Below are 17,744 nucleotides of genomic sequence, written 5' to 3' on the forward strand. Positions count from 1 at the left end.
AAATGCCATATCTCAGCTTTCGTAAGAGCTACGATCTTGCGGATGGTCTCGTTGGATTTAGAATGACGAGACTAAGACAAAACCGTCGGAATTTTCCCGATAGCTCCTATAGAAGCCGAGATATCGACCTTCAAAATTTGGGTTTTTTCATTTTTCGGGTATACCCCCCCGTATCGAATCTTTTTACCAAAAATTGATTTTTTTCGAAATCAAACTAAGTATACCAGCGTCTTATTTGGGTCCCCTAGATTACGAAAACACCGGGTTATAACAGGATCCGAGCAGAACTAAGGGAATGAGAGCACTTCGAAAATCCTGAAAAAGTCGTTTTCGACGTGCGTTTTTGAGACCAAAAATGGTTATCAAAAATGCCATATCTCGGCTATCGTAAGAGCTACGACCTTGCGGATGGTCTCGTTGGATTCAGAATGACGAGACTAAGACAAAACCGTCGGAATTTTCCCGATAGCTCCTATAGAAGCCGAGATATCGACCTTCAAAATTTGGGTTTTTTCATTTTTCGGGTATACCCCCCCGTATCGAATTTTTCCACCAAAAATTGATTTTATTCGAAATCAAACTAAGTATACCAGCGTCTTATTTGGGTCACCTAGATTACGAAAACACCGGGTTATAACAGGATTCGAGCAGAACTAAGGGAATGAGAGCACCTTAAAAATCCTGAAAAAGTCGTTTTCGACGTCTGTTTTTGAGGCCAAAAATGGGCATCAAAAATGCCATATCTCAGCTTTTGTAAAAGCTACGACCTTGCGGATGGTCTCGTTGGATTTAGAATGACGAGACTAAGACAAAACCGTCGGAATTTTCCCGATAGCTCCTATAGAAGCCGAGATATCGACCTTCAAAATTTGGGTTTTTTCATTTTTCGGGTATACCCCCCCGTATCGAATTTTTTCACCAAAAATTGATTTTTTTTTTGAAATCAAACTAATTATACCAGCGTCTTTTTTGGGTCACCTAGATTACGAAAACACCGGGTTATAACAGGATTCGAGCAGAACTAAGGGAATGAGAGCACTTTGAAAATCCTGAAAAAGTCGTTTTCGACGTCCGTTTTTGAGGCCAAAAATGGGCATCAAAATTGCCATATCTCAGCTTTTGTAAGAGCTACGACCTTGCGGATGGTCTCGTTGGATTTAGAATGACGAGACTAAGACAAAACCGTCGTAATTTTCCCGATAGCTCCCATAGAAGCCGAGATATTGACCTTCAAAATTTGGGTTTTTTCATTTTTCGGGTATACCCCCCGTATCGAATTTTTTCACCAAAAATTGATTTTTTTCGAAATCAAACCAAGTATACCAGCGTCTTATTTGGGTCCCCTAGATTACGAAAACACCGGGTTATAACAGGATCCGAGCAGAACTAAGGGAATGAGAGCACTTTAAAAATCCTGAAAAAGTCGTTTTCGACGTCCGTTTTTGAGGCCAAAAATGGGCATCAAAAATGCCATATCTCAGCTTTCGTAAAAGCTACGACCTTGCGGATGGTCTCGTTGAATTTAGAATGACGAGACTAAGACAAAACCGTCGGAATTTTCCCGATAGCTCCTATAGAAGCCGAGATATCGACCTTCAAAATTTGGGTTTTTTCATTTTTCGGGTATACCCCCCCGTATCGAATTTTTTCACAAAAATTGATTTATTTCGAAATCAAACTAAGTATACCAGCGTCTTATTTGGGTCCCCTAGATTACGAAAACACCGGGTTATAACAGGATCCGAGCAGAACTAAGGGAATGAGAGCACTTTAAAAATCCTGAAAAAGTCGTTTTCGACGTCCGTTTTTGAGGCCAAAAATGGGCATCAAAAATGCCATATCTCAGCTTTCGTAAAAGCTACGACCTTGCGGATGGTCTCGTTGGATTTAGAATGACGAGACTAAGACAAAACCGTCGGAATTTTCCCGATAGCTCCTATAGAAGCCGAGATATCGACCTTCAAAATTTGGGTTTTTTCATTTTTCGGGTATACCCCCCCGTATCGAATAGAAGCCGAGATATCGACCTTCAAAATTTGGGTTTTTTCATTTTTCGGGTATACCCCCCCGTATCGAATTTTTTCACCAAAAATTGATTTTTTTCGAAATCAAACTAAGTATACCAGCGTCTTATTTGGGTCCCCTAGATTACGAAAACACCGGGTTATAACAGGATCCGAGCAGAACTAAGGGAATGAGAGCACTTTGAAAATCCTGAAAAAGTCGTTTTCGACGTCCGTTTTTGAGGCCAAAAATGGGCATCAAAAATGCCATATCTCAGCTTTCGTAAGAGCTACGACCTTGCGGATGGTCTCGTTGGATTTAGAATGACGAGACTAAGACAAAACCGTCGGAATTTTATCGATAGCTCCCATAGAAGCCGACATATCGACCTTCAAAATTTGGGTTTTTTCATTTTTCGGGTATACCCCCCCGTATCGAATTTTTTCACCAAAAATTGATTTTTTTCGAAATCAAACTAAGTATACCAGCGTCTTATTTGGGTCACCTAGATTACGAAAACACCGGGTTATAACAGGATCCGAGCAGAACTAAGGGAATGAGAGCACTTTGAAAATCCTGAAAAAGTCGTTTTCGACGTCCGTTTTTGAGGCCAAAAATGGGCATCAAAAATGCCATATCTCAGCCTAGATTACGAAAACACCGGGTTATAACAGGATTCGAGCAGAACTAAGGGAATGAGAGCACTTTGAAAATCCTGAAAAAGTCGTTTTCGACGTCCGTTTTTGAGGCCAAAAATGGGCATCAAAAATGCCATATCTCAGCTTTCGTAAGAGCTACGACCTTGCGGATGGTCTCGTTGGATTTAGAATGACGAGACTAAGACAAAACCGTCGGAATTTTCCCGATAGCTCCTATAGAAGCCGAGATATCGTCCTTCAAAATTTGGGTTTTTTTATTTTTCGGGTATACCCCTCCGTATCGAATTTTTTCACCAAAAATTGATTTTTTTCGAAATCAAACTAAGTATACCAGCGTCTTATTTGGGTCACCTAGATTACGAAAACACCGGGTTATAACAGGAACCGAGCAGAACTAAGGGAATGAGAGCACTTTGAAAATCCTGAAAAAGTCGTTTTCGACGTCCGTTTTTGAGGCAAAAAATGGGCATCAAAAATGCCATATCCCGGCTATCGTAAGAGCTACGACCTTGCGGATGGTCTCGTTGGATTCAGAATGACGAAACTAAGACAAAACCGTCGGAATATTCCCGATAGCTCCCATAGAAGCCGAGATATCGACCTTCAAAATTTGGGTTTTTTTATTTTTCGGGTATACCCCCCCGTATCGAATTTTTTCAACAAAAATTGATTTTTTTCGAAATCAAACCAAGTATACCAGCGTCTTATTTGGGTCACCTAGATTACGAAAACACCGGGTTATAACAGGATCCGAGCAGAACTAAGGGAATGAGAGCACTTTAAAAATCCTGAAAAAGTCGTTTTCGACGTCTGTTTTTGAGGCCAAAAATGGGCATCAAAAATGCCATATCTCAGCTTTCGTAAAAGCTACGACCTTGCGGATGGTCTCGTTGGATTTAGAATGACGAGACTAAGACAAAACCGTCGGAATTTTTCCGATAGCTCCTATAGAAGATGAGATATCGACCTTCAAAATTTGGGTTTTTTCATTTTTCGGGTATACCCCCGGTATCGAATTTTTTCACCAAAAATTGATTTTTTTCGAAATCAAACTAAGTATACCAGCGTCTTGTTTGGGTCCCCTAGATTACGAAAACACCGGGTTATAACAGGATCCGAGCAGAACTAAGGGAATGAGAGTACTTTGAAAATCCTGAAAAAGTCGTTTTCGACGTCCGTTTTTGAGGCCAAAAATGGGCATAAAAAAAGCCATATCCCGGCTATCGTAAGAGCTACGACCTTGCGGATGGTCTCGTTGGATTCAGAATGACGAAACTAAGACAAAACCGTCGGAATTTTCCCGATAGCTCCCATAGAAGCCGAGATATCGACCTTCAAAATTTGGGTTTTTTCATTTTTCGGGTATACCCCCCCGTATCGAATTTTTTCACCAAAAATTGATTTTTTTCGAAATCAAACTAAGTATACCAGCGTCTTATTTGGGTCCCCTAGATTACGAAAACACCGGGTTATAACAGGATCCGAGCAGAACTAAGGGAATGAGAGCACTTTAAAAATCCTGAAAAAGTCGTTTTCGATGTCCGTTTTTGAGGCCAAAAATGGGCATCAAAAATGCTATATCTCAGCTTTCGTAAAAGCTACGACCTTGCGGATGGTCTCGTTGGATTCAGAATGACGAAACTAAGACAAAACCGTCGGAATTTTCCCGATAGCTCCCATAGAAGCCGAGATATCAACCTTCAAAATTTGGGTTTTTTCATTTTTCAGGTATACCCCCCCGTATCGAATTTTTTCACCAAAAATTGATTTTTTTCGAAATCAAACTAAGTATACCAGCGTCTTATTTGGGTCACCTAGATTACGAAAACACCGGGTTATAACAGGATCCGAGCAGAACTAAGGGAATGAGAGCACTTTAAAAATCCTGAAAAAGTCGTTTTCGACGTCTGTTTTTGAGGCCAAAAATGGGCATCAAAAATGCTATATCTCAGCTTTCGTAAAAGCTACGACCTTGCGGATGGTCTCGTTGGATTTAGAATGACGAGACTAAGACAAAACCGTCGGAATTTTCCCGATAGCTCCCATAGAAGCCGACATATCGACCTTCAAAATTTGGGTTTTTTCATTTTTCGGGTATACCCCCCCGTATCGAATTTTTTCACCAAAAATTGATTTTTTTCGAAATTAAACTAAGTATACCAGCGTCTTATTTGGGTCACCTAGATTACGAAAACACCAGGTTATAACAGGATCCGAGCAGAACTAAGGGAATGAGAGCACTTTAAAAATCCTGAAAAAGTCGTTTTCGACGTCTGTTTTTGAGGCCAAAAATGGGCATCAAAAATGCCATATCTCAGCTTTCGTAAAAGCTACGACCTTGCGGATGGTCTCGTTGGATTTAGAATGACGATACTAAGACAAAACCGTCGGAATTTTATCGATAGCTCCCATAGAAGCCGACATATCGACCTTCAAAATTTGGGTTTTTTCATTTTTCGGGTATACCCCCCCGTATCGAATTTTTTCACCAAAAATTGATTTTTTTCGAAATCAAACCAAGTATACCAGCGTCTTATTTGGGTCACCTAGATTACGAAAACACCGGGTTATTACAGGATCCGAGCAGAACTAAGGGAATGAGAGCACTTTGAAAATCCTGAAAAAGTCGTTTTCGACGTCCGTTTTTGAGGCCAAAAATGGGCATCAAAAATGCCATATCTCAGCCTAGATTACGAAAACACCGGGTTATAACAGGATCCGAGCAGAACTAAGGGAATGAGAGTACTTTGAAAATCCTGAAAAAGTCGTTTTCGACGTCCGTTTTTGAGGCCAAAAATGGGCATAAAAAATGCCATATCCCGGCTATCGTAAGAGCTACGACCTTGCGGATGGTCTCGTTGGATTCAGAATGACGAAACTAAGACAAAACCGTCGGAATTTTCCCGATAGCTCCCATAGAAGCCGAGATATCGACCTTCAAAATTTGGGTTTTTTCATTTTTCGGGTATACCCCCCCGTATCGAATTTTTTCACCAAAAATTGATTTTTTTCGAAATCAAACCAAGTATACCAGCGTCTTATTTGGGTCACCTAGATTACGAAAACACCGGGTTATTACAGGATCCGAGCAGAACTAAGGGAATGAGAGCACTTTGAAAATCCTGAAAAAGTCGTTTTCGACGTCCGTTTTTGAGGCCAAAAATGGGCATCAAAAATGCCATATCTCAGCTTTCGTAAGAGCTACGACCTTGCGGATGGTCTCGTTGGATTTAGAATGACGAGACTAAGACAAAACCGTCGGAATTATCCCGATAGCTCCTATAGAAGCCGAGATATCGTCCTTCAAAATTTGGGTTTTTTCAATTTTCGGGTATACCCCCCCGTATCGAATTTTTTCACCAAAAATTGATTTTTTTCGAAATCAAACCAAGTATACCAGCGTCTTATTTGGGTCACCTAGATTACGAAAACACCGGGTTATAACAGGATCCGAGCAGAACTAAGGGAATGAGAGCACTTTAAAAATCCTGAAAAAGTCGTTTTCGACGTCTGTTTTTGAGGCCAAAAATGGGCATCAAAAATGCCATATCTCAGCTTTCGTAAAAGCTACGACCTTGCGGATGGTCTCGTTGGATTTAGAATGACGAGACTAAGACAAAACCGTCGGAATTTTCCCGATAGCACCTATAGAAGCCGAGATATCGACCTTCAAAATTTGGGTTTTTTCATTTTTCGGGTATACCCCCCCGTATCGAATCTTTTCACCAAAAATTGATTTTTTTCGAAATCAAACTAAGTATACCAGCGTCTTATTTGGGTCCCCTAGATTACGAAAACACCGGGTTATAACAGGATCCGAGCAGAACTAAGGGAATGAGAGCACTTTAAAAATCCTGAAAAAGTCGTTTTCGACGTCTGTTTTTGAGGCTAAAAATGGGCATCAAAAATGCCATATCTCAGCTTTCGTAAAAGCTACGACCTTGCGGATGGTCTCGTTGGATTTAGAATGACGAGACTAAGACAAAACCGTCGGAATTTTCCCGATAGCTCCTATAGAAGCCGAGATATCGACCTTCAAAATTTGGGTTTTTTCATTTTTCGGGTATACCCCCCCGTATCGAATTTTTTCACCAAAAATTGATTTTATTCGAAATCAAACTAAGTATACCAGCGTCTTATTTGGGTCACCTAGATTACGAAATCACCGGGTTATAACAGGATCCGAGCAGAACTAAGGGAATGAGAGCACTTTGAAAATCCTGAAAAAGTCGTTTTCGACGTCCGTTTTTGAGGCCAAAAATGGGCATCAAAAATGCCATATCCCGGCTATCGTAAGAGCTACGACCTTGCGGATGGTCTCGTTGGATACAGAATGACGAGACTAAGACAAAACCGTCGGAATTTTCCCGATAGCTCCTATAGAAGCCGAGATATCGACCTTCAAAATTTGGGTTTTTTCATTTTTCGGGTATACCCCCCCGTATCGAATTTTTTCACCAAAAATTGATTTTATTCGAAATCAAACTAAGTATACCAGCGTCTTATTTGGGTCACCTAGATTACGAAATCACCGGGTTATAACAGGATCCGAGCAGAACTAAGGGAATGAGAGCACTTTGAAAATCCTGAAAAAGTCGTTTTCGACGTCCGTTTTTGAGGCCAAAAATGGGCATCAAAAATGCCATATCCCGGCTATCGTAAGAGCTACGACCTTGCGGATGGTCTCGTTGGATTCAGAATGACGAAACTAAGACAAAACCGTCGGAATTTTCCCGATAGCTCCCATAGAAGCCGAGATATCGACCTTCAAAATTTGGGTTTTTTCATTTTTCGGGTATACCCCCCCGTATCGAATTTTTTCACCAAAAATTGATTTTTTTCAAAATCAAACCAAGTATACCAGCGTCTTATTTGGGTCACCTAGATTACGAAAAAAAACCGGGTTATAACAGGATCCGAGCAGAACTAAGGGAATGAGAGCACTTTAAAAATCCTGAAAAAGTCGTTTTCGACGTCTGTTTTTGAGGCCAAAAATGGGCATCAAAAATGCCATATCTCAGCTTTCGTAAAAGCTACGACCTTGCGGATGGTCTCGTTGGATTCAGAATGACGAAACTAAGACAAAACCGTCGGAATTTTCCCGATAGCTCCCATAGAAGCCGAGATATCGACCTTCAAAATTTGGGTTTTTTGATTTTTCAGGTATACCCCCCCGTATCGAATTTTTTCACCAAAAATTGATTTTTTTTTTGAAATCAAACTAATTATACCAGCGTCTTATTTGGGTCACCTAGATTACGAAAACACCGGGTTATAACAGGATTCGAGCAGAACTAAGGGAATGAGAGCACTTTGAAAATCCTGAAAAAGTCGTTTTCGACGTCCGTTTTTGAGGCCAAAAATGGGCATCAAAAATGCCATATCTCAGCTTTCGTAAAAGCTACGACCTTGCGGATGGTCTCGTTGGATTTAGAATGACGAGACTAAGACAAAACCGTCGAAATTTTCCCGATAGCTCCTATAGAAGCCGAGATATCGTCCTTCAAAATTTGGGTTTTTTCATTTTTCGGGTATACCCCCCCGTATCGAATTTTTTCACCAAAAATTGATTTTTTTCGAAATCAAACTAAGTATACCAGCGTCTTATTTGGGTCACCCAGATTACGAAAACACCGGGTTATAACAGGAACCGAGCAGAACTAAGGGAATGAGAGCACTTTGAAAATCCTGAAAAAGTCGTTTTCGACGTCCGTTTTTGAGGCCAAAAATGGGCATCAAAAATGCCATATCCCGGCTATCGTAAGAGCTACGACCTTGCGGATGGTCTCGTTGGATTCAGAATGACGAAACTAAGACAAAACCGTCGTAATTTTCCCGATAGCTCCCATAGAAGCCGAGATATTGACCTTCAAAATTTGGGTTTTTTCATTTTTCGGGTATACCCCCCCGTATCGAATTTTTTCACCAAAAATTGATTTTTTTCGAAATCAAACCAAGTATACCGGCGTCTTATTTGGGTCACCTAGATTACGAAAACACCGGGTTATAACAGGATCCGAGCAGAACTAAGGGAATGAGAGCACTTTAAAAATCCTGAAAAAGTCGTTTTCGACGTCCGTTTTTGAGGCCAAAAATGGGCATCAAAAATGCCATATCTCAGCTTTCGTAAAAGCTACGACCTTGCGGATGGTCTCGTTGGATTTAGAATGACGAGACTAAGACAAAACCGTCGGAATTTTCCCGATAGCTCCTATAGAAGCCGAGATATCGACCTTCAAAATTTGGGTTTTTTCATTTTTTGGGTATACCCCCCCGTATCGAATTTTTTCACAAAAATTGATTTTTTTCGAAATCAAACTAAGTATACCAGCGTCTTATTTGGGTCCCCTAGATTACGAAAACACCGGGTTATAACAGGATCCGAGCAGAACTAATGCCATATCTCAGCTTTCGTAAAAGCTACGACCTTGCAGATGGTCTCGTTGGATTTAGAATGACGAGACTAAGACAAAACCGTCGGAATTTTCCCGATAGCTCCCATAGAAGCCGAGATATTGACCTTCAAAATTTGGGTTTTTTCATTTTTCGGGTATACCCCCCCGTATCGAATTTTTTCACCAAAAATTGATTTTTTTCGAAATCAAACCAAGTATACCAGCGTCTTATTTGGGTCACCTAAATTACGAAAACACCGGGTTATAACAGGATCCGAGCAGAACTAAGGGAATGAGAGCACTTTAAAAATCCTGAAAAAGTCGTTTTCGACGTCTGTTTTTGAGGCCAAAAATGGGCATCAAAAATGCCATATCTCAGCTTTCGTAAATGCTACGACCTTGCGGATGGTCTCGTTGGATTTAGAATGACGAGACTAAGACAAAACCGTCGGAATTTTCCCGATAGCTCCTATAGAAGCCGAGATATCGACCTTCAAAATTTGGGTTTTTTCATTTTTCGGGTATACCCCCCCGTATCGAATTTTTTCACCAAAAATTGATTTTATTCGAAATCAAACTAAGTATACCAGCGTCTTATTTGGGTCACCTAGATTACGAAATCACCGGGTTATAACAGGATCCGAGCAGAACTAAGGGAATGAGAGCACTTTAAAAATCCTGAAAAAGTCGTTTTCGACGTCTGTTTTTGAGGCCAAAAATGGGCATCAAAAATGCCATATCTCAGCTTTCGTAAAAGCTACGACCTTGCGGATGGTCTCGTTGGATTCAGAATGACGAAACTAAGACAAAACCGTCGGAATTTTCCCGATAGCTCCCATAGAAGCCGAGATATCGACCTTCAAAATTTGGGTTTTTTCATTTTTCAGGTATACCCCCCCGTATCGAATTTTTTCACCAAAAATTGATTTTTTTTTTGAAATCAAACTAATTATACCAGCGTCTTATTTGGGTCACCTAGATTACGAAAACACCGGGTTATAACAGGATTCGAGCAGAACTAAGGGAATGAGAGCACTTTGAAAATCCTGAAAAAGTCGTTTTCGACGTCCGTTTTTGAGGCCAAAAATGGGCATCAAAAATGCCATATCCCGGCTATCGTAAGAGCTACGACCTTGCGGATGGTCTCGTTGGATTCAGAATGACGAAACTAAGACAAAACCGTCGTAATTTTCCCGATAGCTCCCATAGAAGCCGAGATATTGACCTTCAAAATTTGGGTTTTTTCATTTTTCGGGTATACCCCCCCGTATCGAATTTTTTCACCAAAAATTGATTTTTTTCGAAATCAAATCAAGTATACCAGCGTCTTATTTGGGTCACCTAGATTACGAAAACACCGGGTTATAACAGGATCCGAGCAGAACTAAGGGAATGAGAGCACTTTAAAAATCCTGAAAAAGTCGTTTTCGACGTCCGTTTTTGAGGCCAAAAATGGGCATCAAAAATGCCATATCTCAGCTTTCGTAAAAGCTACGACCTTGCGGATGGTCTCGTTGGATTTAGAATGACGAGACTAAGACAAAACCGTCGGAATTTTCCCGATAGCTCCTATAGAAGCCGAGATATCGACCTTCAAAATTTGGGTTTTTTCATTTTTTGGGTATACCCCCCCGTATCGAATTTTTTCACAAAAATTGATTTTTTTCGAAATCAAACTAAGTATACCAGCGTCTTATTTGGGTTCCCTAGATTACGAAAACACCGGGTTATAACAGGATCCGAGCAGAACTAATGCCATATCTCAGCTTTCGTAAAAGCTACGACCTTGCAGATGGTCTCGTTGGATTTAGAATGACGAGACTAAGACAAAACCGTCGGAATTTTCCCGATAGCTCCCATAGAAGCCGAGATATTGACCTTCAAAATTTGGGTTTTTTCATTTTTCGGGTATACCCCCCCGTATCGAATTTTTTCACCAAAAATTGATTTTTTTCGAAATCAAACCAAGTATACCAGCGTCTTATTTGGGTCACCTAGATTACGAAAACACCGGGTTATAACAGGATCCGAGCAGAACTAAGGGAATGAGAGCACTTTAAAAATCCTGAAAAAGTCGTTTTCGACGTCTGTTTTTGAGGCCAAAAATGGGCATCAAAAATGCCATTTCTCAGCTTTCGTAAAAGCTACGACCTTGCGGATGGTCTCGTTGGATTTAGAATGACGAGACTAAGACAAAACCGTCGGAATTTTCCCGATAGCTCCCATAGAAGCCGAGATATTGACCTTCAAAATTTGAGTTTTTTCATTTTTCGGGTATACCCCCCCGTATCGAATTTTTTCACCAAAAATTGATTTTTTTCGAAATCAAACCAAGTATACCAGCGTCTTATTTGGGTCACCTAGATTACGAAAACACCGGGTTATAACAGGATCCGAGCAGAACTAAGGGAATGAGAGCACTTTAAAAATCCTGAAAAAGTCGTTTTCGACGTCTGTTTTTGAGGCCAAAAATGGGCATCAAAAATGCCATATCTCAGCTTTCGTAAAAGCTACGACCTTGCGGATGGTCTCGTTGGATTTAGAATGACGAGACTAAGACAAAACCGTCGGAATTTTCCCGATAGCTCCTATAGAAGCCGAGATATCGACCTTCAAAATTTGGGTTTTTTCATTTTTCGGGTATACCCCCCCGTATCGAATCTTTTCACCAAAAATTGATTTTTTTCGAAATCAAACTAAGTATACCAGCGTCTTATTTGGGTCCCCTAGATTACGAAAACACCGGGTTATAACAGGATCCGAGCAGAACTAAGGGAATGAGAGCACTTTAAAAATCCTGAAAAAGTCGTTTTCGACGTCTGTTTTTGAGGCCAAAAATGGGCATCAAAAATGCCATATCTCAGCTTTCGTAAAAGCTACGACCTTGCGGATGGTCTCGTTGGATTCAGAATGACGAAACTAAGACAAAACCGTCGGAATTTTCCCGATAGCTCCCATAGAAGCCGAGATATCGACCTTCAAAATTTGGGTTTTTTCATTTTTCGGGTATACCCCCCCGTATCGAATTTTTTCACCAAAAATTAATTTTTTTCGAAATCAAACCAAGTATACCAGCGTCTTATTTGGGTCACCTAGATTACGAAAACACCGGGTTATAACAGGATCCGAGCAGAACTAAGGGAATGAGAGCACTTTAAAAATCCTGAAACGTCGTTTTCGACGTCTGTTTTTGAGGCCAAAAATGGGCATCAAAAATGCCATATCTCAGCTTTCGTAAAAGCTACGACCTTGCGGATGGTCTCGTTGGATTTAGAATGACGAGACTAAGACAAAACCGTCGGAATTTTCCCGATAGCTCCTATAGAAGCCGAGATATCGACCTTCAAAATTTGGGTTTTTTCATTTTTCGGGTATACCCCCCCGTATCGAATTTTTTCACCAAAAATTGATTTTTTTCGAAATCAAACTAAGTATACCAGCGTCTTATTTGGGTCCCCTAGATTACGAAAACACCGGGTTATAACAGGATCCGAGCAGAACTAAGGGAATGAGAGCACTTTAAAAATCCTGAAAAAGTCGTTTTCGACGTCTGTTTTTGAGGCCAAAAATGGGCATCAAAAATGCCATATCTCAGCTTTCGTAAAAGCTACGACCTTGCGGATGGTCTCGTTGGATTTAGAATGACAAGACTAAGACAAAACCGTCGGAATTTTCCCGATAGCTCCTATAGAAGCCGAGATATCGTCCTTCAAAATTTGGGTTTTTTCATTTTTCGGGTATACCCCCCCGTATCGAATTTTTTCACCAAAAATTGATTTTTTTCGAAATCAAACCAAGTATACCAGCGTCTTATTTGGGTCACCTAGATTACGAAAACACCGAGTTATAACAGGATTCGAGCAGAACTAAGGGAATGAGAGCACTTTGAAAATCCTGAAAAAGTCGTTTTCGACGTCCGTTTTTGAGGCCAAAAATGGGCATCAAAATTGCCATATCTCAGCTTTTGTAAGAGCTACGACCTTGCGGATGGTCTCGTTGGATTTAGAATGACGAGACTAAGACAAAACCGTCGAAATTTTCCCGATAGCTCCTATAGAAGCCGAGATATCGTCCTTCAAAATTTGGGTTTTTTCATTTTTCGGGTATACCCCCCCCGTATCGCATTTTTTCACCAAAAATTGATTTTTTTCGAAATCAAACCAAGTATACCAGCGTCTTATTTGGGTCCCCTAGATTACGAAAACACCGGGTTATAACAGGATCCGAGCAGAACTAAGGGAATGAGAGCACTTTAAAAATCCTGAAAAAGTCGTTTTCGACGTCTGTTTTTGAGGCCAAAAATGGGCATCAAAAATGCCATATCTCAGCTTTCGTAAAAGCTACGACCTTGCGGATGGTCTCGTTGGATTTAGAATGACGAGACTAAGACAAAACCGTCGGAATTTTCCCGATAGCTCCTATAGAAGCCGAGATATCGACCTTCAAAATTTGGGTTTTTTCATTTTTCGGGTATACCCCCCCGTATCGAATTTTTTCACCAAAAATTGATTTTTTTCGAAATCAAACCAAGTATACCAGCGTCTTATTTGGGTCACCTAGATTACGAAAACACCGGGTTATAACAGGATCCGAGCAGAACTAAGGGAATGAGAGCACTTTAAAAATCCTGAAAAAGTCGTTTTCGACGTCTGTTTTTGAGGCCAAAAATGGGCATCAAAAATGCCATATCTCAGCTTTCGTAAGAGCTACGACCTTGCGGATGGTCTCGTTGGATTCAGAATGACGAGACTAAGACAAAACCGTCGGAATTTTATCGATAGCTCCCATAGAAGCCGAGATATCAACCTTCAAAATTTGGGTTTTTTCATTTTTCAGGTATACCCCCCCGTATCGAATTTTTTCACCAAAAATTGATTTTTTTTTTAAATCAAACTAATTATACCAGCGTCTTATTTGGGTCACCTAGATTACGAAAACACCGGTTATAACAGGATTCGAGCAGAACTAAGGGAATGAGAGCACTTTGAAAATCCTGAAAAAGTCGTTTTCGACGTCCGTTTTTGAGGCCAAAAATGGGCATCAAAAATGCCATATCTCAGCTTTCGTAAGAGCTACGACCTTGCGGATGGTCTCGTTGGATTCAGAATGACGACACTAAGACAAAACCGTCGGAATTTTCCCGATAGCTCCCATAGAAGCCGAGATGTCGACCTTCAAAATTTGGGTTTTTTCATTTTTCGGGTATACCCCCCCGTATCGAATCTTTTCACCAAAAATTGATTTTTTTCGAAATCAAACCAAGTATACCAGCGTCTTATTTGGGTCACCTAGATTACGAAAACACCGGGTTATAACAGGATCCGAGCAGAACTAAGGGAATGAGAGCACTTTAAAAATCCTGAAAAAGTCGTTTTCGACGTCTGTTTTTGAGGCCAAAAATGGGCATCAAAAATGCCATATCTCAGCTTTCGTAAGAGCTACGACCTTGCGGATGGTCTCGTTGGATTTAGAATGACGAGACTAAGACAAAACCGTCGGAATTTTCCCGATAGCTCCTATGGAAGCCGAGATATCGTCCTTCAAAATTTGGGTTTTTTCATTTTTCGGGTATACCCCCCCCGTATCGCATTTTTTCACCAAAAATTGATTTTTTTCGAAATCAAACCAAGTATACCAGCGTCTTATTTGGGTCCCCTAGATTACGAAAACACCGGGTTATAACAGGATCCGAGTAGAACTAAGGGAATGAGAGCACTTTAAAAATCCTGAAAAAGTCGTTTTCGACGTCTGTTTTTGAGGCCAAAAATGGGCATCAAAAATGCCATATCTCAGCTTTCGTAAAAGCTACGACCTTGCGGATGGTCTCGTTGAATTTAGAATGACGAGACTAAGACAAAACCGTCGGAATTTTCCCGATAGCTCCTATAGAAGCCGAGATATCGACCTTCAAAATTTGGGTTTTTTCATTTTTCGGGTATACCCCCCCGTATCGAATTTTTTCACCAAAAATTGATTTTTTTCGAAATCAAACTAAGTATACCAGCGTCCTGTTTGGGTCCCCTAGATTACGAAAACACCGGGTTATAACAGGATCCGAGCAGAACTAAGGAAATGAGAGTACTTTGAAAATCCTGAAAAAGTCGTTTTCGACGTCTGTTTTTGAGGCCAAAAATGGGCATCAAAAATGCTATATCTCAGCTTTCGTAAAAGCTACGACCTTGCGGATGGTCTCGTTGGATTTAGAATGACGAGACTAAGACAAAACCGTCGGAATTTTCCCGATAGCTCCCATAGAAGCCGACATATCGACCTTCAAAATTTGGGTTTTTTCATTTTTCGGGTATACCCCCCCGTATCGAATTTTTTCACCAAAAATTGATTTTTTTCGAAATCAAACTAAGTATACCAGCGTCTTATTTGGGTCACCTAGATTACGAAAACACCGGGTTATAACAGGAACCGAGCAGAACTAAGGGAATGAGAGCACTTTGAAAATCCTGAAAAAGTCGTTTTCGACGTCCGTTTTTGAGGCCAAAAATGGGCATCAAAAATGCCATATCCCGGCTATCGTAAGAGCTACGACCTTGCGGATGGTCTCGTTGGATTCAGAATGACGAAACTAAGACAAAACCGTCGGAATTTTCCCGATAGCTCCTATAGAAGCCGAGATATCGTCCTTCAAAATTTGGGTTTTTTCATTTTTCGGGTATACCCCCCCGTATCGAATTTTTTCACCAAAAATTGATTTTTTTCGAAATCAAACCAAGTATACCAGCGTCTTATTTGGGTCACCTAGATTACGAAAACACCGGGTTATAACAGGATCCGAGCAGAACTAAGGGAATGAGAGCACTTTGAAAATCCTGAAAAAGTCGTTTTCGACGTCCGTTTTTGAGGCCAAAAATGGGCATCAAAAATGCCATATCTCAGCTTTCGTAAAAGCTACGACCTTGCGGTTGGTCTCGTTGGATTTAGAATGACGAGACTAAGACAAAACCGTCGGAATTTTCCCGATAGCTCCTATAGAAGCCGAGATATCGACCTTCAAAATTTGGGTTTTTTCATTTTTTGGGTATACCCCCCCGTATCGAATTTTTTCACAAAAATTGATTTTTTTCGAAATCAAACTAAGTATACCAGCGTCTTATTTGGGTCCCCTAGATTACGAAAACACCGGGTTATAACAGGATCCGAGCAGAACTAATGCCATATCTCAGCTTTCGTAAAAGCTACGACCTTGCAGATGGTCTCGTTGGATTTAGAATGACGAGACTAAGACAAAACCGTCGGAATTTTCCCGATAGCTCCCATAGAAGCCGAGATATTGACCTTCAAAATTTGGGTTTTTTCATTTTTCGGGTATACCCCCCCGTATCGAATTTTTTCACCAAAAATTGATTTTTTTCGAAATCAAACCAAGTATACCAGCGTCTTATTTGGGTCACCTAGATTACGAAAACACCGGGTTATAACAGGATCCGAGCAGAACTAAGGGAATGAGAGCACTTTAAAAATCCTGAAAAAGTCGTTTTCGACGTCTGTTTTTGAGGCCAAAAATGGGCATCAAAAATGCCATATCTCAGCTTTCGTAAAAGCTACGACCTTGCGGATGGTCTCGTTGGATTTAGAATGACGAGACTAAGACAAAACCGTCGGAATTTTCCCGATAGCTCCCATAGAAGCCGAGATATTGACCTTCAAAATTTGGGTTTTTTCATTTTTCGGGTATACCCCCCCGTATCGAATTTTTTCACCAAAAATTGATTTTTTTCGAAATCAAACCAAGTATACCAGCGTCTTATTTGGGTCACCTAGATTACGAAAACACCGGGTTATAACAGGATCCGAGCAGAACTAAGGGAATGAGAGCACTTTAAAAATCCTGAAAAAGTCGTTTTCGACGTCTGTTTTTGAGGCCAAAAATGGGCATCAAAAATGCCATATCTCAGCTTTCGTAAAAGCTACGACCTTGCGGATGGTCTCGTTGGATTTAGAATGACGAGACTAAGACAAAACCGTCGGAATTTTCCCGATAGCTCCTATAGAAGCCGAGATATCGACCTTCAAAATTTGGGTTTTTTCATTTTTCGGGTATACCCCCCCGTATCGAATCTTTTCACCAAAAATTGATTTTTTTCGAAATCAAACTAAGTATACCAGCGTCTTATTTGGGTCCCCTAGATTATGAAAACACCGGGTTATAACAGGATCCGAGCAGAACTAAGGGAATGAGAGCACTTTAAAAATCCTGAAAAAGTCGTTTTCGACGTCTGTTTTTGAGGCCAAAAATGGGCATAAAAAATGCCATATCCCGGCTATCGTAAGAGCTACGACCTTGCGGATGGTCTCGTTGGATTCAGAATGGCGAAACTAAGACAAAACCGTCGGAATTTTCCCGATAGCTCCCATAGAAGCCGAGATATCGACCTTCAAAATTTGGGTTTTTTCATTTTTCGGGTATACCCCCCCGTATCGAATTTTTTCACCAAAAATTGATTTTTTTCGAAATCAAACTAAGTATACCAGTGTCTTATTTGGGTCCCCTAGATTACGAAAACACCGGGTTATAACAGGATCCGAGCAGAACTAAGGGAATGAGAGCACTTCGAAAATCCTGAAAAAGTCGTTTTCGACGTCCGTTTTTGAGACCAAAAATGGGTATCAAAAATGCCATATCTCAGCTATCGTAAGAGCTACGACCTTGCGGATGGTCTCGTTGGATTCA

The sequence above is a fragment of the Anthonomus grandis genome, chromosome 11, assembly GCF_022605725.1.
Source record: "Anthonomus grandis grandis chromosome 11, icAntGran1.3, whole genome shotgun sequence".
Lineage (NCBI taxonomy): Eukaryota > Metazoa > Arthropoda > Insecta > Coleoptera > Curculionidae > Anthonomus > Anthonomus grandis.